Source organism: Pinus tabuliformis, chromosome 2_2 (assembly GCF_031772625.1).
Source record: "Pinus tabuliformis cultivar Carrire ecotype Pingquan chromosome 2_2, CPIR1, whole genome shotgun sequence".
NCBI lineage: Eukaryota > Viridiplantae > Streptophyta > Pinopsida > Pinales > Pinaceae > Pinus > Pinus tabuliformis.
In genome coordinates, this window is record NC_142300.1 from 49,687,287 (window position 1) to 49,712,381 (window position 25,095).

The window sequence follows — 25,095 nt, forward strand, 5'->3', positions numbered from 1 at the left end:
CCTAAAATGGAGTTGCCCAATGAAAGGGTCGCGCGCGGCGCGCAACCCGTTGGTGGAAAAAACCTGTGTTTGGCACAAAAAATTCATAATTGACAAAATTTTCTCCAAATTTCTTGAAATTTGGGTTGGGAGTCCCCAATAAAGTACCATGCTCAGTCAAAAAGGCTTTGGCCAAAATTTGGAGTGTATCGGGCCTTTTCCGTCATTTTAGTGCCTTGGCCAACCTCCTTGGACCTAGCGATTGTATTTTTGACATTTATATAAAACCATGACACCTGTGAAAAAAGTGAAGGAGGTTTTTCTTCTTTGGCATGTTATGGACAAAAACCTCTCTCATTTTTCCAAAATTCATCTTTTATTGCTCTAAAACATCATTTGAGTGCGACTTGTCCCGATGTGTGAAACAAGGAATTTTGTCGAAATGGAGTGAAATGAAGGGGATAGGGGGCTTCTAAATTCTTGGGGAAATTTTTGGGAGTGGGGAGGGATGTTAGGAAGTAGGGGAAAGTGGAATCTCAGAGATTGAGTGAGGGGAATGGGTCCAAAAGGGCAAAACACAGGCCAAACCTAGAAAATTGCCAGGTTGTAGCTAGAAACTAGGGTTTGTGCGAAAATGAGGAATTTGGCGGATCTAAGGGATGGGAAGCATTTAATAAGGTACTTTAAGGATAGGGGAAGGTGTATGAACATCAGGATACAAGTTTTGCTAATGATTTGACCATTCAAGAGAAATTAGCTTTCAAAACCCTAGGAGAGGGAAATGACCTTACCTAGGCGCAACTGAAGCATGAACAAGATGTAAAATGACTCATTAGACATTGACATGATAATGACAACCCTATGAATGATGATAGACTCAGCTGAATAATGACATGGACCGACATTTTGACAACTTTAGAAGGAGTTAAAGCAAACCCTAGACCTAATGCCTAGTGACCAAATTTTGCTTGAAAACTCTTTGAAATGACAAAATTTGACCTTGACACTCTGAGACCACTTTGTAAGAGCATATTTGATCACTGGAGGAAGGCTGGAAAGACTGACACTAACACATGCACTAAAGAGCAACATTCCTAAACTAGAGAGCAACCAATTTGGAGCCTTGACATCTTAGCTTCTGGGGAAAGCAAGGAAGGTCATTGTCCAAAATGATGTTCTAACACCTTCCCATGCATTGGATTGCACCTAGGTCACACCTATGGGTCTCCAGAAGAAAATCAACAAATCTGCTCAAAATTCGTACAATTTTCAAACTACCAAGTTTGACCTTGATTTGCATGCAACTGGAAGTGAATATCGAACATCAGAGAAAATGGGTTTTTTACCAGTATAACCAATTATCTAGAACCAAAACTATTTCCCAAGGTTCACAATGGTCTAAAAGTTACACGAGGGTCGTTGGGGCAGTTTTATAAAAAATATTGTTTTTTCTAGAATTCCAAAATATGCACAGATTTGGAAAATTCGTATAAAATATGCATTTTCTCAATGGGACAATGGTTTCACTAGTATCCTATTGATAGGAAGTAGTTGGGATTCAATCCCCATGTTTTTTTTCAAAGGATTGGCTTGTCTAAAGCCAAATTTGTAATGTAAAAATATTATAAAAAAACAGAGTTATGCTAGAGAGGAAGGAGGGGAAACCATTCATTGTACTTTCATGTTGTTGGATCAAGTTTGGGGGGCTCTCCCACCTTCCCTACAATCAGTTGGAGTCTGGATTCATTGTTTTGTAATGCATATTTGCAGAAGACTTTGAATAAAGAAGGAGCTAATGTCGGTTTCACTCATTTCCTATTCCTATCATTATTTTTTATGCTTCCTTCATGCATTTGAGTTCAAAGTTTTCGTAAAGGGAAATGAGCTGGTTGGCTAGGGCCCAACCAACCCATCTTGTTCTCCTTGTATTTCGTAGTGTGTTAAGTTTAGTCATGATGGTGTGAGCAAAATAGTCTTGTTTTCTATTTGCTTGAGTTGCAGTTTAATGAAATTCTTGTGACTGTGTGCATGCATCTCAGATCTGAGGAAATCATGGTGTGAGTGTGTTTAGATTGATTTCATTTACAGCATTCAGTCTTTACTTTTAAAAAGCATCACATGATTGTTTCCTTTTTTGTCTGAGATCATTTTATTTCCTGAGATATTTCCGAGAGACGAAGTTGGGTTCTGCATTTTACATTCAGTTTCATTTATTTATTTTCATGCAATCGTACCCTTGTTTAAATGCAAACTTTAGTTACATAATAAATAACTCTAGTATAACAATTTGAAGGTGAACGATTGTTATGTTAATAAAAGAGCAAAACATTTATGATTAGGAGATCGAACATAGTTTTTCATCTGAGTTTAATACTTTCTGGTGAAAATATGTTTCTTTAAAAGCAGGGCATGATCATTGATGTGACAGATATTTAACAGGGTTAGAGTTTTCTTTTGGATTGGAACTTACATTCTTTGCACAAGGATATTCTCTTTTGTTGTGGTAAGGAATTCTTTCAGTCTTTATAGTTCTTTATGTTAATGCTTGTTTGATTGAAGGAATTCTTTTATCATTACTCAAGTGTGATTTCCTTTTCTTGTTATGTTCATTTCCAGTTGATTAATTGTAACATATGCATGTGTTAAGTAAATGGTGATTGACATAAAATCTACTTCGATACAAAAACTATGAAGTCCTTAGTACAGGAACAGTAAACTCTAGTACAGGAACAAAGTGTCTAGTACAGGAATTCAGAACCCTAGTACCAGAACAGAATAACTCAGTGTAGGAACTAAATCCATTTCTGGTTCAGGAATGGGTCAACTTTAAAGAGAAATCGGTCTATTAAAATTTAAAATCATCCTTTCTGTTTCTTAAGCATTGAAGGTCAATCATAGGAACATATTCTTTTATCTTTTCCACGTCTTTCTGAATTGGTTGTGAAGCTTGTTTAATTTTTCTATCAAAGTTTGTGGCAAGTATTTTTCTTGAGTGAATCCAGTTTCTAGAATGGTGTGGTGTCATTGTATTAACTAGTGCAGGTTGTTGAAGTCCTTCTCTGGCATTTCCAGTGCTGCACCTCTAAGTTTACGAACTCCCAGATTGACAATTAAATTTTAGTTTGTTTATTAAGCCCAATATTTTAGCGTCGTTGTCAGGGATGCGCTAAGGGAATTGACCTAGGTGACCTGTTGCATTTGGTTTTCTTTTTCACCTACTTTTTCTTGCAAGGTTTTGTTTCCTTTTCTGCAAATGGATTTTTAGTGTGTCTTTCTTGCTTGTTGAAGCATACTGGACAGTATTGCCAAAGAGCTCATAAGCCCGATTTGTTTCCTTTCCTCCAAATTAATTTTTAGTGTGGTTTTCTTGCTTGTTGAAGCATATTGGATGGTATTGTAAGAGATATCACAAGCCCAAATTTTTTCCTTTCCTACAAATGAATTTCTAGTTTGGTTTTATTGCTTGTAGTATCATACTGGATGGTATTTCCAGAGAGCTCACAAGTGTAGTTTGTTTCCTTTCTTACAAATTAGTTTTTAGGTTTCTCGGGTGCTGTAAGACCCCCCCCCCCATGTGTTAATCCATGTGTTAACAGGATCTTCCGGCTAGCAGAAAAAAAAATGATCAAACACTTGACAAGGGATTCACTCGAGGAGATTTCTCAAATCTTAGCAGCAGCTAGCGTCTCTACTTCCCAGGAGGAGAAAATCTTGGCATAATTCAAGAGTAGATCCATCTTTTCAAATGTGATAAAGGAACAAAATACCCATGAGCCATCCCTTCAAGAAGGTTGAGAATCTTGCTTTGAATATCTTTGTCAATCTAATGAGAAAATTGAAGAATCATGGATCAGACCAAATGAGGAGGAAGAGCCATTGGAAACAGAGATTGAAGAGTTATTGACATTTCTATCACAAGATCCAACTTGTACTCAATAAAACAATCAGAAATCTTGGGAAGACCGACATGATATGCTAAAATAGGGGACGCCACCAGTTACTAATGAATCAGAAGACCAAGAATATGTGAACTCCACTGAAAATTGGTTCCAAACAATTTTCGGTACACAATGTTCCTCCATCATTCAAAAACTCTTGGTACCATCTCAATTAAAGCAATTGGTTTCTCATACTCTGATATGTGTTGAAGTTTATTCTTTAAAATTGAGTGTGAGTATATTTAGCATTTTGTTACGCACATGGTTACATTGGAAGTACTCCTACACTTGAAGGATATCTTCCTCTCTCTAAATTAGGGTAGGGTAGTGTAAGAGCAATGAATAAAAATGTCATTTGAAATAAAATTGTATAGAAACACTCTTGAAACTACAAATTTTAAGGCACAACTATTGAAATTTTTGTCATTAAGCACTCTTGTGGTAAGACTTGTCAGAAGAAATTCACTCTTAATGCCTCATATTTTATAAAGTGACTTTGATTATTGGCCAAGATTATTCATTGGGTTAGTTAGGGGGATTTTTATTGTTATATTTAATACTTTCCATTCATAAGCTTAAAAACTTACTTTTGACCTATTCATTCTAACAAACTGTCATCCAAGAAACCATTTCAAGTTTCTCTTTGAAGGTATTGATTAAAAATCTCATATGGTGGACCACTTCTTTAAAACCCTAACGAGCTCTCATGAGAACCCTAGCATGATCAACTCGATGAATCTTTCGGTCATTATCTGAGATGCTTTCTTTAAAATGAGTCTTTAAGGTAGAATGACCAACTAGTAAAGATTAGTAGTTAAAATCTTTTCATGCCATCCCTTTATCTTAAGAATCATATTTTCCACCCCACCTATTAAGTAACCTATATAAGGATAATTATAATCAAAGTTTCTGTTGGACACCTAATCCTTTATGGGTTGGTGTGGAATGTGAATAGCCACCGAAGTCCAAGAGACCACTTGGAATATGAATCCAAGGGTCACACCATGTACTATAAATGTATATCATGTCAATAATATATGCAATTCAATGCTTATCCTTCATATTCTGCATTCACCATGTATGTGTTTAACATGGTATCAGAGCCACGATGTGTGGCCTTCTCCCACCTTTAGCTGTGTGGTATTCTTCAAACTAGGTGTTCTTCCATTCGACCATTAAATATTCAACCCTTTCTGCATTATTTTAGCTGCCCTCTATGCCTTCTGCATTGTCCTTCCTGTAGAAACATGACATTTACCCCGAGCAAATGCTGTTAGCAATTAATCTGTCACCTGTCACTGCACCTTTTCCCATAGTCTTGAAATAGCAAAATTGGTGTTGGATTGAGCTGCACATGCTATGGCTTTCTCAGAGTGGTAATTTCTCTGTGTTGTCATTAGCTTGATATTCTCTTCCATAGATGTGGCATAAACTTAGTTGTTGGTCTCTTTGGACGATTAGGCAATGTGAATCGGAGAAGACGACTTACCAGGAACTGGAGGAATATTATTTCCCCATCGAACTTCTGCCCACCAATGTGGAGAGCTACACACTCGATACCTCTAACGGGAGATTAGAAGCGTACCTGAGCTCATCCTGCAATTTCACTATTGAATCATACGAAATCTACTAAGAAAATAAAATCACATGCAATATCAGCATTGGTATCCTCAAATATCTTGATGGCGTCAGTGTCAAGATGTGGATCTTCTATTTCAGCATCTCTGAAGTTATTCGGCGGGCCACAAAGTTGGAGTTCTTCGTGGGATCAATTAGAAAATATTTTCCTGTAAGTAATTTCGATGAATACCAAGAATGTGACTCTGGCCTTGACTGTTTTGGTAAATTCTATCAGCCCCTTCTGTTCTGCCATGAATTAAACTTCGTGTAGGTCTGTAATAGTTTCTTGAGTTTTAGTAGAAATCCTTGGGGAATGGGATGTAAATGTGTCTATTTTGGTCTGTATTTGTGTTTCGTTGGAATTAATTCTCAGTGGTGGATTTCCTCTTACCGCCGGAATAGAGGCAGTTGTAATTTTAGAGGCATTGTAATACCAAGCGTCGTATTGGGCGTCTTTCACTGCAACAGATCATAGCTATGAATAATAACAATGACTAAGGTACCCTTTGGGAATTTATATTTTTTTTAGAAGGGTTTCCATCTATGCCAAACCTATACAATATAAGAAAGAAAAAAAGAAACTCGAGCCAAAATCCATGATATGTTGAGAAACATACGTGTGAATCCTTCTGGTTAATAATAAAATTATTTTTGGGTTCATTTGTGTCATGCTTCAACGCCTTGGTTTGGAATATCCTGGATTCTGTCGTATGTCAGCCTTCACTGCAGTTGAAATTTTCTTCCAAAGCACGACAAAGCAACATAGATAGATATGAAGGAAGAAACAGAGGAGGAAGGCGGTTGAACGCAGAGTGTCACTTAAACTGTAGAGAAGTGTTATTTTGTTGGAATTGGGATTTGGTGCACCTTCCCTTCGCTACTAGCCATCGTCCTCCTGGCATGGAGCGACTCTAAAGAATCGATTGTTGATGTCATTGTTCATTGTCCATATGTAATCTCCAGCAGTCTTTGTGCGTTGTCCATGGTACGTGTGTTGGTTCTCCTGTTAGTCACATGGGTTGGTTGATGTTGACTATATATATATATAAAAGTTTTGGTTGATGCTGGTTATTAGAGCTCCTTGTTGATTGACACATATTCTTATGGGTTGGTGATCTATACTTTTGGAGCATTTATTTGTTTCTGTAAGATTTCATTTTGGGAGAAGCTTCCTTATGTTCGTATTCCAATAGATAGTATTTCACCCACACATGGCTAGATTTGATGAATTTTTAGAGTTATTAAACACTCTAATGTTATCTACTGCTCATAACACAGTCCAAAACAATAAGGACATTGTCTCCGATATTCGAACCTGTTTACAAAATGAAAAAGAACAGATTGATTTTTTGCATCTTGAATCCCAGCTTCAGCAAGATGAATCACAACAACATAAGCATCATGACACCCATCAGAAACAAGAAATCGCAAATGTAGTATCCATTTCAGGAGCAAATTTGCATGCAAAAGCAGAACTTCAGTCTGCACTTCCAAAGCCAATCATCAGACCTTGGGAAGAGCTTGTCCATAACAAGCACATAATTGGTCTTGGATATGACAAGGATATGTCCTTTCATATTCCATATTACTCAAAGCCCATCCAGTTTCAGAATGTTGGATTCCTTTATGACAGTTCACCTTCACCTTTTCCAGATTCTGCTCCTCCACATTCACAACCAAAAGTTGTTAAATGCCAACATTGTGACCGAGTTGGCCATATGAATATCATTGTTTTGATCTTCATCCATGTGAGCACTATCATAAAACCACTCACTCTTCATATAGATGCTTCATAAACAAGCCTCTCGCAAGAACAAAGATTCATCTTAGATGGATCGCTTCTCGGCAATGGGCCTCCACAGCCAAGAAGATATTTCAGTCATATGTCAAAACTTGTTCTAGAGTGTTGAACAGTCTTGCAGTTGAGTTTTCTCCATCATCTCACCTTATATATGACAGGGGGGAAGTGATGGTCATCTACAAGCTTCAAAGCCACATCAAGCGAGCCTCAACCACAACCTGCCATACCATATTCAGAGTTGTAGTCAGAGACAAAGATGCCCCTGAGCATGCCTTCGGTTGGTGATCATCCTTAAACCATCACAGGTTGAGACCCCCCTTTTCAGGTTGAGGTTTTCCATTTTTATGCGGGGTGATACCTCCCTTTCAAGGTTGAAGGTTTCCCTCTTCAAAACATGAGGAGCACTTCCTCTAGTAGAAGACCTTAGCTTCATGCCATATTTGGAAGAGTTCCGGGAACTGTATTAAGCATTCCAGTGTTGGTGGTCATCCTTAAACCACCCCCCTTATACCAACATTTCATAGAGCACATTCAGCCTAGTGTTTCTATGCATTTTTCACATTTCGTATTACAACGCTCTTCTTGGACTCATACATACCCCTTCAGATTAAGGGGGGGAATGTTGGACACCTAATCCTCTATGGGTTGGTGTGGAATGTGAATAGCCACCAGAGTCCAGGAGACCACTTGGAATATGAATCCAAGGGTCACACCATGTACTATAAATGTATATCATGTCAATAATATTTGCAATTCAATGCTTATCCTTCATATTTTGCATTCTCCATGTATGTGTTTAACAGTTTCATTTAAAATGATTAAGTGAGGGATGGGAGGTCTCATTACGAGCCGAACTACCATGATAATGGGTCCTAATGAGAATGACATTACCGCTACTAGTCACCAAGTCAGGGTAATGGCTTTCAGTTGAAAAGATGTAAGACAACAGGTCTCATCACGAGCTGACTTGATCATTCTTGTTAGTTCTTCTAAATGGCATTGTCGTTAGCTGGTTACCAAGCCAGGGAAGCGACCTTTATTTAATTCTGAAATCAAAGTAAATGCTTTTAAATGACTCTAAATATATATCTAATAGATGGGAAACAGACATTTCGTGGGGTTAAAAAGCATCCTTGTCGAGGCTATAGATGCTTGCTGGCAGCAAGGTCATGCTTGTGGTATTAAAGTTAATTTTACACTATGATTTACCTGGTTGTTTTCATCTTTCCCTGAACTCATTATCATATCTCTCTGAGAATGGCTTTAAGATCCTTTCAGTAATGTGCTTTGGAGTTCTATCTTTCAGAAATAATTTGGTTTTTATGGATGTGGGACCCTTAGTGCATGTGATTCACTTTGCTTGAACAAGAGGAGCTTCAACTATACGCTTGGGTAATGGTAATATGGTCATCCTGGGAAGGTATCGTTTTGTCATATTTATTTTTCTCTATTTCCATCCATTTTAATACCTTGGCTTCCAAATAGTGTCACTTCTATTTATAATAATGAGGCTATTGAAAGTGAAAACTTGCTGATTTGGATTACCCTTGAGATGCTTTATGTAAATTTTGATGGTTGGCTATTTCATTATGACACTATCCTTCCAGTTTAGCATTTTTTATAGAAACCTTGGTGTCAGAATTTCTTTGGACCAGTCTTAATGAATAAATAATCCAGTGCAAAAAATGAACCAGCATGCATTATCATTTAGAACAATAAAATCTAGCAGGGAACATTTGTTTACATATGGTTGCAAGAACATTTATGGTTCAACTTTGGTTTTTTGCAAGGGAACATCAGTATAACAGTTGATTCTCTTGCATGAGGACATGCAAGATGATCGGCATGGGGGGATGTTAGGCCCTAGAATTGTTGTACTTAATGCACCTTTCTATTTATATGATGTCTTACTTATTCCCTTGTTTTAATAGTTTATCAACTCTTTCTACATTCTTTTAATGCAATAGCAAAGGTTCGTGCTTGTGTTGTATTTTATATAATAATACCTTCGTTATCTGCATTTTTAGTATTAATGTTCATTAAAATATTATATAATGTAGATTTTCTTGTTCTTGCATTACATAGGGTCCTGCACCAGGCATATGTGGGCTACTTCATCATTCAAGCTTACCATGAAGGAAAATGCTAGCTAGCAGTACAAACACGTGTCTGGAATTATATTGGATCCTTTCTCATAGTCATAGGTGCACTTATCTTTCATTGACCTGTTCCTGCACTAAACAGAAACATTCTTGCACCAGAGAGCAACCAATTTGGAGCCTCGACATCTTGGCACGCTTCCGGGGAAAACAAAGGAAGGTTATTGTCCAAAATTATGTTCTAACACATCCCCATGATTTGGATTACACCCAGGTCATACGTGTGGGTCTCTATAAGAAAATCAACAAATCTGCTCAAAATTCACACAGTTTTCAAACTGCTAAGTTTGACCTTGATTTGCGTGCAGCTGGAAGTGAATCTCAAAAATCATAGAAAATGGGTTTTTTACCAGTATAATCAATTATCTAGAAATGAAACCATTTCCCAAGATTCGCTATGGTATAAAAGTTACATGAGGGTCTTTGAGGTAGTTTTATAAAAAATATTGTTTTTTCTAAAATTCCAAAATATGCCCAGATTTGGAAAATTCATATCAGATCTGCATTTTCTCAATGGGACAATGGTTGTACTAGTCTCCTATTGATGGGAAGTAGTTTGGATTCAATCCCCATGTTGTTTGCAAAGGATTGGCTTGTCTAAAGCCAAATTTGTAATGTAAAAATATTATAAAAAAACAGAGTTATGCTAGAGAGGAAGGAGGGGAAACCATTCATTGTACTTTCATGTTGTTGGATCAAGTTTAGGGGGCTCTACCCCCTTCCCTATGATCAGTTGGAGGCTAGATTCATTGTTTTGTAATGCATATTTGTAAAAGACTTTGAATAAAAAAGGAGCTAATATTGGTTTCACTCATTTCCTATTCCTGTCATTATTTTTTATGCTTCCTTCGTGCATTTGAGTTCAGATTTTTCATAAAGGGAAACGAGCTAGTTGGCTAGGTGTTGGGTTGTGTTATATTCTTTCCAAAACTAGCCCACGTAGTTTATGGGGGGGTTAGAGGGGCGGGCGGAGCCCCCCCTTCGTTGCGTCGACTATGCAGCGGAGGTGTCGTAGGGGGGCGGCAGACCCCCCTGTACCGGGGGTTTGACGGGGGCGGTAGACCCCCCTGTACTGGGGCTTTGAGGGGGGGTGGTTAGCCCCCCTGTACGGGGTTCGAGGCAGCGCCCTAGGGAATTTTTTTTTGGGGACCCTATATTAGGTTGGGTGAACCTACCTATGGTTTTGTGCATGGTTTTCGCACACGGTTTTGGACGCGATGGTTTTCAGTCCATGGTATTGGATGCTTCGGCATGTATAAATATGTATTGTAACATTAAAAGGAATATAATGAAAAATCAAGCTGGTAGTCCCGGTTTTTGGATCCAGGGGAAAATATTTGTGTATATGTGCTTTATGTGTTATGCTCTTGCTTTGTTTATTTTCTGTGTTTTATAATTCATATGCAGGTAATTTTTCTACGGGGTTAAAACCTACATTTGGTATCAGAGTTGTTTTGGCTTCAAGGGGATGCCTTTGTTGCTGAGGGGTTTCACTCGGGCCTGTGGTAGACCCAGTTCAGTGGGAGATCTGCATAATTGATTCTGGTGATGAAAGAAGATGGCGATCAGTGGAAAGATAGAGATTGAGAAATTTAATGGTCATAGTTTTGAGTTGTGGAAAATCAAGATGGAGGATCTGTTGGTGGATAAAGATTAGTGGATTGCGGTAGATCCGAGTACTAAACCAACGGGAGTGTCCAATGAAGAATGGAAGAAGTTGGATTGGAAGGTAAAGAGCACAATACGATTGTGTGTCTCAGATTCAGTATTGCTGAATGTATCAGGGGAAGCTACGGCTAAGGCTTTGTGGGACAAGTTAGGGACTTTGTACCAATCTAAGTCTCTGGTGAATAAATTGTTCCTACGGAAAAAGCTGTATAACTTGAGGATGAACGATGGAGACTTAGTGACAGAGCATCTGAACGCATTTAATACTGTGGTAAGTCAGTTATTATCTATTGATATTAATATTTCAGATGAAGATAAGTGCTTCAGTTTGTTGTGCTCTCTACCAAATTCGTGGGATAGTCTGGTTATTGCAATAGGTAGCAATGCAACTACCTTGTAGTTTGATGAAATAGTCTCATCCTTGCTGACAGAGGAGATGAGACGGAAAAATATGGAGAGCCAGAATGGTGATGCCTTGTCTGTATAAGGATGGTCCCAGAATAGAAACAAAAATAAGTCATCGAGTGGGAGATCTAAATCTCCAGGAAAACCTACAAAGGTGGTTTGCTGGAAATGTGAAAAGAAAGGGCAATACAAAAGGGACTGTAAATTTAAAGCTCCTAACAAGGGAAAGGGATATGATGATGCTCCTTCTGCAAAGGCGAAAACCACCTCCGATGAAGGTGGGGATGTGTACTTGCCTTCTTCAAGTACACATGTAGATCATGAAGCATGGTTGATTGACTCAAGTGCATCCTTTCACTTCACTCCCCATAGAGAGTGGTTCTACGAGTATGAGAAATATGATGCTGGTGATGTCTTCTTAGGGGATGATAGGAAGGCTAGAATTGTTGGTCGTGGAAAAGTAAAGTTGAAGTTGCAAGGTGGAAGGGTTAGAACACTTCCAGGTGCTCTGCATATTCCTGCATTGGCCAGAAATATGATTTCTGTAAGCAAGCTAGATGATGCAGGTGTAAAAACAGTGTTCGAGAAGGATACTTGCAAGATGGTTTGGGGAGCATCAGTATTGATGTGTGGAGTTCGGATTAGAACTCTGTAGAAGCTGCAAGGTATCACTATTGTTGATGGGTGCAACAATTCTATGGTTCCTAAAAGTGGAGCAAAAAATATAGTGGTCTCTGGAGAGAAGACCATGTTGTGGCATCAAAGGCTTGGACATATTGGAGAGAAGGGCCTTCGAATACTTCATGGTAAAGGTATGGTAGAAGGTATGAGTAATAGCTCTCTGGATTTTGATTTCTATGAAAATTGTGTATATGGGAAGCAGAATTGGGTGAGTTTCCCCTCTGGTGGTAAGAGGGCGAAACAGATATTAGAGCTTGTGCACAGTGATGTGTTTGGAATTGTGAAGGTTTCATCACTGGGTAAGTCTATGTACTATGTATCATTTATAGATAACTTCTCAAGGAATACTTGGATATATTTCCTTAAGAAGAAATATGAAGTCTTTGACAGGTTTAAATAATTTAAGGCTCTGGTGGAAAACCAAACAAAGAAGAAGATAAAGGTGTTGAGGTCAGATAACGATGGAGAGTTTTGCAGCAAGGAATTTGAAGAATTTTGTAAGAAGTGTGGTATAGCACGGCAGAAGACTACTCCATACACACCTAAGCAAAATGTAGTTGCAGAAAGAATGAACAAGGCGTTGATGGAAAGGGCAAGAAGCATGCTCAGTGGTGTCGGGTTAGGACAGGAATTTTGGGCAGAGGCGGTGGAGACAGCATGTTACCTGGTCAACATATCACCTTCATCAACGTTGGAGGATAAGATTCCACAAGAGGTATGGACTGGTAAGAAACCCTCTCTTTCACATCTAAGGGTATTTGGATGTGATGCATATGTACATGTTCCAAAAGAGACAAGAACCAAGTTGGATAGTAAATCTGAAAAGTGCATCTTTATTGGGTATAAGGATGGTTTAAAGGGTTATAAGCTTTGGAACCCAGTAACAAGGAAGGTTGTGTACAGTCGAGATGTGGTGTTCAGAGAGGTGAAAGATGTTATTAAACATGAAGTCCAACCAAAGGAACGTGAGAAGATAGAGTTTGAGCTTAAGGAGGAAGAATCATACTCTACAGCAGAGGAGGAATCAGAAGACGAAGAGCCACAAAATCCGAGTGTGAGAAGGTCAGTTCATGAAAGAAGGCAGACAGAAAGGTATAGTCCATCTGCTTTCTGTTTAAATTTTTCTTCATCTGTTACTGATGATGATCCCAGAACTATGAAGGAAGCAGTATATTCAGAGGATGGCAAACTCTGGAAATAGGCCATGGTTGATGAAATGGCATCTTTGCACAAAAATGAGGCTTGGGATCTGGTGGAGTTGTCAGCTGGAAGGAAACCCATTGGCATCAAATGGGTGTTCAAGAAGAAGACAAATGCAGAAGGAAAGGTGGAGAAATACAAAGCTCGGTTGGTAGCAAAAAGGTTATACCCAGGTGTCGGGAATTGATTTTGGTGATATTTTTTCTCATGTTGCCAAGGTAGCTTCTATTAGATTACTTTTATTTGTTGTTGTTGCTTTTGATTTTGAGGTAGAATAGATGGATGTGAAGACAGAATTTCTTCACGGGGATCTGGAAGAGGAGATCTACATGAAGCAACCTGAAGGATTTGCGGTGAAGGGTAAGAAAGAACTGGTATGCAAGTTAAAGAAGTATTTGTATGGGTTAAAACAGTCACCAAGGATGTGGTATCAGAAATTTGATACAATTATATGGGGACTTGGTTTCACCAGAAGCAAAGAAGGTCACTTTGTGTATTTTAAATTAATTGGTGACCGTGTTATTTATCTAGTCTTGTGTGTGGATGATATGTTGCTGGTTGGAAATGACAAAGAAATTATCCAGGATTTGAAGACCCAATTGTCCTCCAAATTCGACATGAAAGATCTTGGTGCTGCAAACTATATTTTGGGCATGGAAATTAAAAGAGATTGGGCAAAGAGGAAGCTCTAATTAAACCAGAGGAAGTATGTCGAGACAATACTGCGAAGGTTTAATATGCAAGATAGTAAACCGGTGAAGGTTCCTATTCCTGTAGGTGTGAAGTTATCTGCTGAACAGTGTCCCAAGACACAAGAAGAGGAAGAGGACATGTCCCATGTTCCATATGCAAGTGCAGTCGGTATCCTGATGTATGCAATGGTCTGTATTAGACCAGACATTGAACATGCAGTGGGAGTATTGAGCAATTTTATGTCAAAACAGGAAAGGAGCATTGGACAATAGTGGAGCGGGTTTTCAGGTATTTGCGTGACACTAGTGATTATGGTTTGTGCTACCAAGGAAGACCAGGATTGGACATAATTTTGGATATCCGTGGCTTTGTTGATGCAGACTAGGCTGGAGATCTGGATCAGAGAAGATCTACAAGTGGGTATGTGTTTAACCTATTTGGAGGTGTAGTCAGCTGGATGAGTAAGAAATAATCTGTAGTGGAATTATCAGCTACAGAGGTAGAATACATGGCAGCCACTCATGCAAGCAAGGAAGCAGTTTGGTTGTAGAGATTGTGTTCAAGTATGGGGTTAGTACACAGAGCTATAAGGATAGACTGTGATAGCCAAAGTGCAATTTTCTTAGCAAAGAACCCTGCTTATCATTCAAAGACAAAGCACATTGATGTTCAGTATCACTTTGTGAGGGATATGATAGAAGACAAAAATGTGTTGCTGGTAAAGGTGGACACTTTGAAGAATACTGCAGATGCATTGACAAAATCTATGAGCTTTGAGAAGTTCTCTTGGTGTAGAGAAACAATGGGCATTTTAGGGCTAGATAAATGACTAAGCTCTCATGTGGCCCCCTATGGAAAGAAAACAACAAGTGGAAGAATGTTGGGTTGTGTTGTATTCTTTCCACGACTAGCCCATGTAGTTTACGAGGGGGGGTTAGAGGGGGGATTAGAGGGAGGCAGAACCCCCACTTCGTTGCACCAACTGCGCAGCGGCGGCGGTAGTCCCCCCTTCGTTGCATCGACTACATAGCGGCGGCGGAAGCCCCCCTGTACAGGAGGTTTGAGGGGGGCAGTTAGCCCCCCTGCAGCTCCCCAGGGAAAAAAAAAAAATTGGACCCTATATTAGGTTGGGTGAACCTACCTATGGTTTTGTTCATGGTTTTCACACATGGTTTTGGACGCGATGGTTTTCGGTCCGTGGTATTAGATGCTTCGGCAAGTATAAATATGTATTGTAACATTGAAAGGAATATAATGAAAAATCAAGTTGGTAGTCTCGGTTTTGGGATCCAGGGGAAAATCTCTGTATATATGTGTTTTATGTGTTATGCTTTCGCTTTATTTATTTTCTGTGTTTTAGAATTCGTATGCAGGTAATTTTTGTACGGGGTTAAAACCTACAATAGGGCCCATCCAACCCAACTCATTCTCCTCGTATTTTGTAGTGTGTTAAGTTTAGTCATGTTGGTGTGAGCAGAATAGTCTTGTTTTCTATTTGCTTGAGTTGCAGCTTAATGAAATCCGTGTGACTGTGTGCATGCATCTCGGATCTAAGTAACTAATGGTGTGTGTGTGTTTAGATTGATTTCATTTACAACATTTAGTATTTACTTTAAAAATCATCACGTGATTGTTTCCTTTTCAGTCAGAGATAACTTTTCCTAAGATATTTCCGAGAGACGAAGTTGGGTTCTACATTTTACATTCAGTTTCGTTTATTTATTTTCATGCAATCATACCCTTGTTTAAATGCAAAATTTGGTTACATAATAAATAACTCTGGTATAACAATTTGAAGGTGAACGATTGCTCTGTTAGTAAAAGAACAAAACATTTATGATTGGGAGATCGATCATAGTTTTTCATCTGAGTTTAATACTTTCTGGTGAAAATTTGTTTCTTTAAAAGCAGGGAATGATCATTGATGTGACAGATATTTAACAGGGTTAGAGTTATATTTTGGATTGACACTTACATTCTTTGCACAAGAATCTTCTCTTTTGTTGTAGTAAGGAATTCTTTCGGTCTTCATAGTTCTTTCTGTTAATGCTTATTTTATTGAAGGACTTATTTTCTCATTACTCAAGTGTGATTTCCTTTTCCTGTTCTGTTCATTTCCATTTGATTAACTGTAATGTATGCATGTGTGAAGTAAATGGTGATTGACATAAAATCTGCTTCGGTAAAAGAACTGTGAAGTCCTTAGTACAGGAACAGTAAAATCTGGTACAGGAACATAATGTCTAGTACAGGAATTCGGAACCCTAGTACCATAATAGAATAACTCAGTGTAAGAATTAAATCCATTTCTGGTTCAGGAATGGGTCCACTTTAAAGAGAAATTGATTTATTAAAATTTAAAACCATCCTTTATGTTTCTTAAGCATTGAAGGTCAATCACATGAACATATTCTTTTATGATTTCTAGGTCTTTCCGAATTGATTAAGAAGATTTTTCACTTTTTCTGTCAAAGTTTGTGGCAAGTATTTTTCTTGAGTGAATCCAGTTTCCGGAACGATGTGGTGTCATTGTATTAACTAGTGTAGGTTGCTGAAGTCCTTCTCTGGCATTTCCAGTGTTGCGCCTCTAAGTTTACAAACTCCCGGATTGACAATTAAATGTTAGGTTGCTTATTACGCCCAACAAAAGTGTGCACTGACTGCCGTCATGAGTTGAATACCACACAGGCACTATCTTGATGGACGGTTGTATGCATGTTCGAGCTTGCATAAAGGAAGTGTTCTCATGAACTCATCAAAGATTGAGCATGTCTGTGCAAGTGGCTTGACAATTTAAAACTAGGAAGAAGACTTAAAACGCTTTACAAAACATAAAGCGACCATGGAGTGACCATAAGACAACAGAACTTAAGCTCCTCAGTAGGTTCCAAAATTCAAGTGTGAGAAACATTTGTGAGGATGTTGATCGCAACGATAACATAACCCTAAGAGAACTTTTTTCTCCTACATTTTAGGTTTCTAGCCAACAACCCTACCATGATCCACAAATAGCTAGCCTTAGATGTCACTTATCCACTTCCTGGTCAGTGCACTCACAAAACCATCTTAATCATACAATGAAGGTGGGTCATCTATTGTGAGGTACCTTAACCATTTTTTCTTCAAGTTCTTTCATTTAATGTATAAGTCATTCTAGTATTGATCAGAGGTTGAAATTGGATTACAGATCATTGTTGGATAGGTACTCATTCCCTTACTTCACGTTAGTGGTTATCATGTGTTCCTAGTCCATTTTGACCTTCCTTGGGGTATCTCTTTCATTATCTAGGAGGGGCAAAAATAAAAGGCTCTAATGATGGTAGTACTCTATTTTATTCATACTTAAAACTTGTCATCATTTCCCTATTACAAGTAGCTCATACTAGTTCCCTGTTGGCCTTGTCCTATGAGAAGAAGGAGTTTAATTTACTTGAGGTTGATGATACTATAATAAAATAAAAAAGCATGAGACAAATACAAAATAGTGGCAAGGGATGTAAAGCAAGCAAAATCCAATTATAGTTTGAGCTCTAAACCCTCTTATATACTTACTCAAACCCAATAGTATCCATGCATATCACATGTATCAAAGTAAAATGAACTCTCAGCAAAATATCATGATCTCAATGAAGTAATAAAATTCCCATCATTAAAGGGGGTTTATATTATCATTATTACTTGATAAATTAGTAAAATTTATTAAACAGGCCATATCAAAGAAAGAAAGAAGAAGGAAAATTTGGGGGTTTGGAAAAAAAAGGTGAGGGCAGGTAACTCAAGTAACTAAGTGATCCCTCTATAAAGGAACTCATGGATAATGGTTTGTAACCTAGTATAAGACAATGACACCTCTCATGATGTAAATTTTAAGGCATAACACCTATCTTTTCAAAGGTTAGACCTAGGAATTGTTTCCCCTCTTATGGTTGGAAGCACCTAATAATGTCTTGTGATAACCCTTCCATATGTAAGTGAGGTAACTTATGCACAATCATAACCTAGTAGGACATTTGATGATGATATTTGTTTGAAGTAATTTGATGGATTTATCATTAAATATGGTCCACATATATGCTTTTATGGTTCATGTACCCATGATGTTGTTCCCACTTTATTCCTTGTGTAGGTGCTAGGTGATTCATACAGGTGGAACCAGGATCCCTTGAGGGATAAGTGATGGTTCACTAGCACTTTATAGAGCAAGTCTAGCCACACTCCTTGATGATGCAAGACACTTGATGATGGAAATTGAAACCCCTTTGAGGAGTGTTTTCCTTGATGAGGACTTAGCACTGATGATATGACCCTCCTCTATTCACAAGACCTTGGACATTGATCGTTGATGCTATGAAGCTAACTTGAAATATGGTGTGCCCCTAAGATGACAAGATGCCCCAAGGATGGAATTGTACCTTCTACCTTCTTGATGGACATTGCACTTATCTTGATGGTGATTGATGGTGTGGATCACTTGGGACTGCTTTGGAGGGATGGATGCACCTTCTATCTTTATGACATCATACCTTCGCTTGATGATTTGATCCTAGTTCCTCATTTGTTGATGATGAAACACCTTACTTAGATGGAGAAACATGACTGACCTATTCATCGCACCTTTTCATGAAAAGACATGCATTTTGAATGATAATGACACTCTTGGAGGACAATAAAATCACACATGTGGGTTATTTGAGGCTTATTTTGTGTTATTTTATTGATTGGCTATCTTTTGGGGTCAACTTATAACCTATCCACCTTTGTATCATAGATTTAATTATTTTTTCCTTTTTGGTCTAATTTGAAAACAATTGACTTTCTTACCATCCAATCGATAGGGGAGTCGATTTAATCTTGGTTTCATGGTTGCACTTGGATTATATAACCCTTCATTAGTGATATTTCACTCTAGTTAGCAAATGGAGGCATAGTTAAGTGACTTTATTGGGTGGATCTTATGATGTGATTTGATCTCTTTCCATGGATGCTTATGGTGGATCTTGGATGTTACATGGTGAATTAAGTTAGTTTATTTGCATTATCTTTATTTTTATGTTCCAAGGGATGTATGTTCTTGTGCTAAGTTAGTTTATTTGGTATTTTCTTAATGTTCCCTTATTGAGCTAAATCTTTCCTCCAAGTATTTGAGAAATAGAGAGAGTTTTTTCTTTCCTCTAATCATCCTTAAAATTGAGAACCTAAATTACAAATTCTAAGGTAAGTTAGTTAATTTCCCTAGTCTTATTTGCATATAGAATAACTCCAAAGAACCCTATAATAGTTTGTATCATAGCTCCATTTTCCCTATATTGAGAAGGCGTTAGTATTTCTCATTTGTGGCATGCTTTTAAAACTCTAAACTCATTTGTTAATGGTAAATTAAGTTAAATTATAACAAAATCCTATGTTTTTGGCATTTAATGAATTGTTGGTGTATGCCTTAGGATTAGGTTTTGTTTATAGGTGCATTAGAGAATCTATTTTAAAGCTTTTTCTCCATTTTTCAACCATTTTCTAAAGACGTCGCCATAATTTGTGTTGTTATAAGATTTATTGGTTGTCAAAATTTATTGTTTATTCCATATAGTTTTTACATAATTTTAATGGTTAAATTTGATGTTGTTGTCAACTATTGTTTTGCCGCAATTTTTTTCCCTAAAACCCTTGTTTATAATACCTTCAAGTTTTTTTTCTTGATTTTATATGTTTGGGTAACCTATTTGATACTCCTTAGGCTAAACCTAGCCTTAATATTGATCGATGGGTCCTTTGAACTTGAACCTTGAACTTTCTCATTCATCCACTATCAATCCTAGTTTGTCATATTTTTATTTAGTGAGTTTTTGTTGTATGATCCTTAGAGGGAATTTAATTTAAGATACTTGGATTACTTGATCCTTAAGCCCTACCATGTAAGCCTACCTTGTGTTGGATTGTTTCCTTCACTAAATAGATGGGAGCAGTTGATGACGTGATAGTGCTAACACTCTCATGTGTTGCACATTGCCAAGGTCACCTAGCGAGGCTTTGTACTAGGTTCTAAAGTTTGATGTATCATTTTTGGCATCCTTTCTAGGAAGGAGTTGAATCCTTATCCCTGATATTTGAAGTTTATGTGTCACCATTTTTCCTTGATAAGTATATGTTAAACTCGTCTTTAGTATGCTTATTTGGAAACTCCATTAGAGGAGAAAAGTATTAATTCATCATAGATGTTTAAATATTTTGTGCTTTTAGGGTGAAACACGAATATTTTAAAAAGGAATTTAAGATTCATCTTGGGAACTCCATATTCCTATGTTGTGAAAATTGAATATGATAGAAAATTGCCCCTTAGGATTTACATGTGTTATACTTTGCTTTGGATGCCTAAGATGTTCTGAGATACCCTAATCATTATAATCCAAATTTCTATATAAGTTATCCAAAATTTGATGGGAATCCTTCTTTTCTTATTACTCATGTTCATAAAGTCTTGAATTACATATAAGGAATTATTATGGTACATGAATATTCAGTTATGAGGTTGTTCATTACTTCTTTAGGTACAAAACATTTCGATAGAATTAAATGTTCCTACAATCTAAAGAGCATATCTCCATTGTACTAGTTTCTTAAGCATTGTGGTATGATATTCCAAAAGTGCAAAGATGTCCTTCAAGATTTGACCAAATATTTTCAAAAAGAGACTCTTCTAAATCTTCCCCATGAAGATGAAGCATTTATAGAAGAGGAAGAGTTTCCTTTTGAAGATGGTGAAGACATCCTTGAATAAAATTGATGATTAAAGCTACCAAGAGCAAGAAGAAGAAACCTTGGTTGATCCAATGAAAGATGAAAATAATGATGAAGCATCTCTTAGAATATTGTGTCCATGAAGAAGATGTTGTTGAAGAAATCATTATTTCCAATGAAGACAAAGATGAGGTAAGTTGTACTCCTTTCAAATGTTGAGAAATATTAGGTGATTTCTCTTGCTTTGATAACTTCTTGTGATGTGTTTTTTCTTTAACTTGATTAGCTTCTTCTTTCACTTGATTATTATTATGTTTTTATCATCAAACAGCTACCAAACTATGAAGAACAATGAGACAAGAGTACACAAGATATAAGTTATCATCCAGGGCCAGAACCTCTCCTCTTGAGTGTAAAACCCACAAGAACTCTTCTCTTCTTATAGAAATTCAAATGATGAATTCCAGGACCTAATAAATTTGTCAAAGTCCCCTCAGGGACCACGTAAAACCTTCCTTCTTGATGATATTTTCCTTCCAAGAACTTATCTAGCAACTTCGACCTCAACAAATTTTGAATTTCGACACCAACAGTTTCTTTTGTAACTTCGACCCTAGCAATTTCTTCTGCAAATTTGACCCCCAACAGTTTCTTCTACAAAAACCTTAGCTCTTGCACATGTGGATAAGAAGGTGATTTATTCCTCTTTTCTTCTTCACTTGAGTTTATCCTTTCTTCTAAGAAACTCAGCTTGCAAAGTATGCCACTTGGAGCCCTAATTTGACCTTTGCAATTTGGTCTTAGACATTGCAATAGTTTCCCTAATTATCTTACACGTGTGAAGGATAGAATCCCAAAGACAATCCAAAATTTCGAATTTCGTTTCTTCTTCTAATCCTCCTCTTCTTTGCATTGTTTCCTATTCCTTGATCGAATTCTTGTGTAAGTGAATGAGTGTACTTTTAATGAGGCTGAGTGCTTCTATTTATATGATTATTGAGTGCCCTAATATGCCAACTTGTTCCTCATAGAAGGCCAACTTGTCATCCTTTGAAGGCTAACTTGTTGTAGCATTGTGACAGGCCTTGGAGGGTCTATCTAACACTTTAATTTTTTCTTTACAATATACAACATGCCCAAAAGGGGTCTTACATACATGACAATGACTAAATTGACTTGTTGACTCATTGACAAGCCCTAGAAGCACTCAATGGGTACTTGACCTAAATAAAATAACCTTGAGCATGAAATCCATGCATCGAGAATGACAATAATAAATTCATTTTTCATATTTAAATCAAATACATAAAATCATGATTACAAATGTCATTATGAAGATCGAACCTAGTTACATATTTCAACACTCCCGCTTAACTAGGGAAGTATTCATAATCCATACAAGCTACGTGGACATTCCCAAACTGAAGAATTCTCATAAGAAGAGTCATATTGGTAATCCATCTCATAATTTATCTTATCAACTTATATCAGTGCATCTCATTTTACCAACAAGCATTGTCACATAGCAAGGCCTTAACTAACAACTCTATCTCTCCACAAGATCATAGCACAATGATGGTGAGACAAATTACTGATGACACCATCATCATTGTCTCTAAAGGCACATACCCCACTTGGGTGTTCAAAGGGTGTGTCCTTTTAGGATAATTCTTGTCTAGGAATAACACATCCTCAAGGAATTTCCTCTTCAACTACTCTTTCCTATTAGAAGCCCTACCACATCCTCAAAAAGTATCAAAATCAAACTTGGATGCTTACCCAATCCTCCATTCTTTCTTCATAACCTGAAGACAAGAATGATGTTCCTATCTCTCCCTCACAACTAGGGAGGATATACTCATTCCTATAAAAGGAATATACCCAAGTTTCTTCTTACCTAAGAAATTTCTCAAGATCCCTTTCAACTAGAATTTGTTTCCAATAGAATCTATTTGCTCTTTGGTGGATATCATGGTACTATTAGCTACTTGTAGGGATCCGCCTTTCTATGTCATGAACTTCAACTTCTTCATCATGGAGCCTTCATCTTCTAGAAATTCTTTGTAGGGCATCGACCATATTCTCCATAATTTTCCCTTCAACAAACCATAGTGTTGAACCAATATTCGTGTCATCCTTATCTTCATTGGAAAGTGATCTTATAGTCCACATCTGGATTTTCTTCATATAGCCACCTCTTCCAATTCATGTTTCTTTCAGGATCTTCCATCCAATCACATGAGCATTAGTTGTAGGTGACTTCTACAACCTTCTTTCAGTGGCCATGTAACAACCCAACTAGATGTTTTCAAAAACAAAAAGAACATCAAATCAAAGTTACCTTTTTATGATGGCCTTTCATCATGACAATCTTCTTGCAACATCAACATCCTGCACGTATATGAATCTATTTCCAAGGCAAATATTACCGAGGTTTTCCTTTTCCAACATACCTATCAAGGTCTTCATATCTTCTTCATGGAGATGTCATAGCTAATCTTTATACTTATCAAATGTTGATCGTGTGCCATATGTTATATGAATATAGTTACATCTTTCACGAACTCTTCTTCCTTTCTTCACATATTGATTCCCCAAGAACTTCTATACATAGTTCCTTCATTATAGGAACCATAATTGTCAACCACCTCATCTTCTGTATGAGGTCATATTATGTTGATTACATCACATCAATATGTAGAAGAGTTCAAGGCACATTGTCTACATGTCTTCATGCATTATTCTAATGAAAGAGATCCTTCTTCTTTGATCATGCTCATGAGATAGAGAATTAAATCATGTTATCTGCAACTATATGATGACATGAATATACCTATCAAATTTATACATACCTATTCCTTCTTTTGGTCATATAGACTGCCTTCTAGCAGCTTTCTTTCCTTGATTTAAGATGAAAGTACTTCAACCAACTTGTCATGATGCAAATATTTGTCATCATACCATCATCCTTTTAACATGCAGATCCCACAGAAAGTGGAATGTAGACAATTAGCATGACACTTGCTTCTTCCAAGTAGAGGTGAACCTTGTTTTAAAGATTCTAGTAGAGGATATCAATGATCCTCATTCTACAAATGCTCCTTTCCAATGATGATGTGTGATGACCTTTCTTTATATTCTATCTTGCTAGATGACTTTCCTCCAACCACATATTCTTCTACTTGGTTGTCCTTATATGCTCTCAATGGATATGCCATGAGCTACTTCCTTACAACCATGTAGAATTTCTACTTAGTTATCTTTTTATGCTTTTATGATGATGCCATCTCTATCTTGCTATAATGCATCCTATCATACTTGTGATGCTTTCTATTCTTATTTATAACTAAAAAGAACTAAGGAGATTATCTCAGTCATAGTAGAGATTTTTCACTTCCTCCTTTGATTTCTTCTTTTCAGGTTCTTCTACTTCTTCGGTGATATGGGCTTCATTTCTTTCCTTTCTCTTCTTGTTGTCCTTCTTGAGTTTGGGAAAATTTATTTTGTAGTTCCCATATTCGTTCATAACATTTTATCTTTGACATATTGATCTTCTTCTTTTTCTGAGGACCAAACTTTCCTTTTCTCCTAGCCATGGTAGCATATGCTTGAACTTTTTTGTTTGATCCAACGTCTCTCTTTGACTTTAACCTAGATTCTTCAATCCTACATAATGACAAAAGTTCATTGAATGGATTAGCTTTGTTCTTTCCATAGATACCTGATACAAATTTTCCCCATTCATCAAGTAGTGCATTGAGTACAATGATGGTCATTTCGTTCTCAGATATTATTTCTCCTAATTTTTGTAATTGAACTCTTATTTGTGATACCCTCATAAGATATGAGGCTATACCTTCTTCCATTGATACCTTCATTTTTTATAATTCGGTTCTCAATGATATGACTTCTCCTGCAATGCTTACAGAAAACAATTCTACCAACTTTTCATAGTTGGGTGGTATGTGGAAGTCCCTGACTTAGTTTTCCTTTTCATATGGTTAATAAGAGCTAAGTTTATCTTGTCTTTGATAAGTAAATGCACTTGTTATTATGTGACTTTAATGGTTGTTCTATCATTGTTATTTATCTGGTTAAATGTTGGTTATATGACAGATCTAAGTATGGCTCTTATCACATTTCATTCAATGAATGTATGGTTAATGAATGCATAAACTAATTGGTGTTATGATAGCTATTGTGAGAAGGCATAAATCCT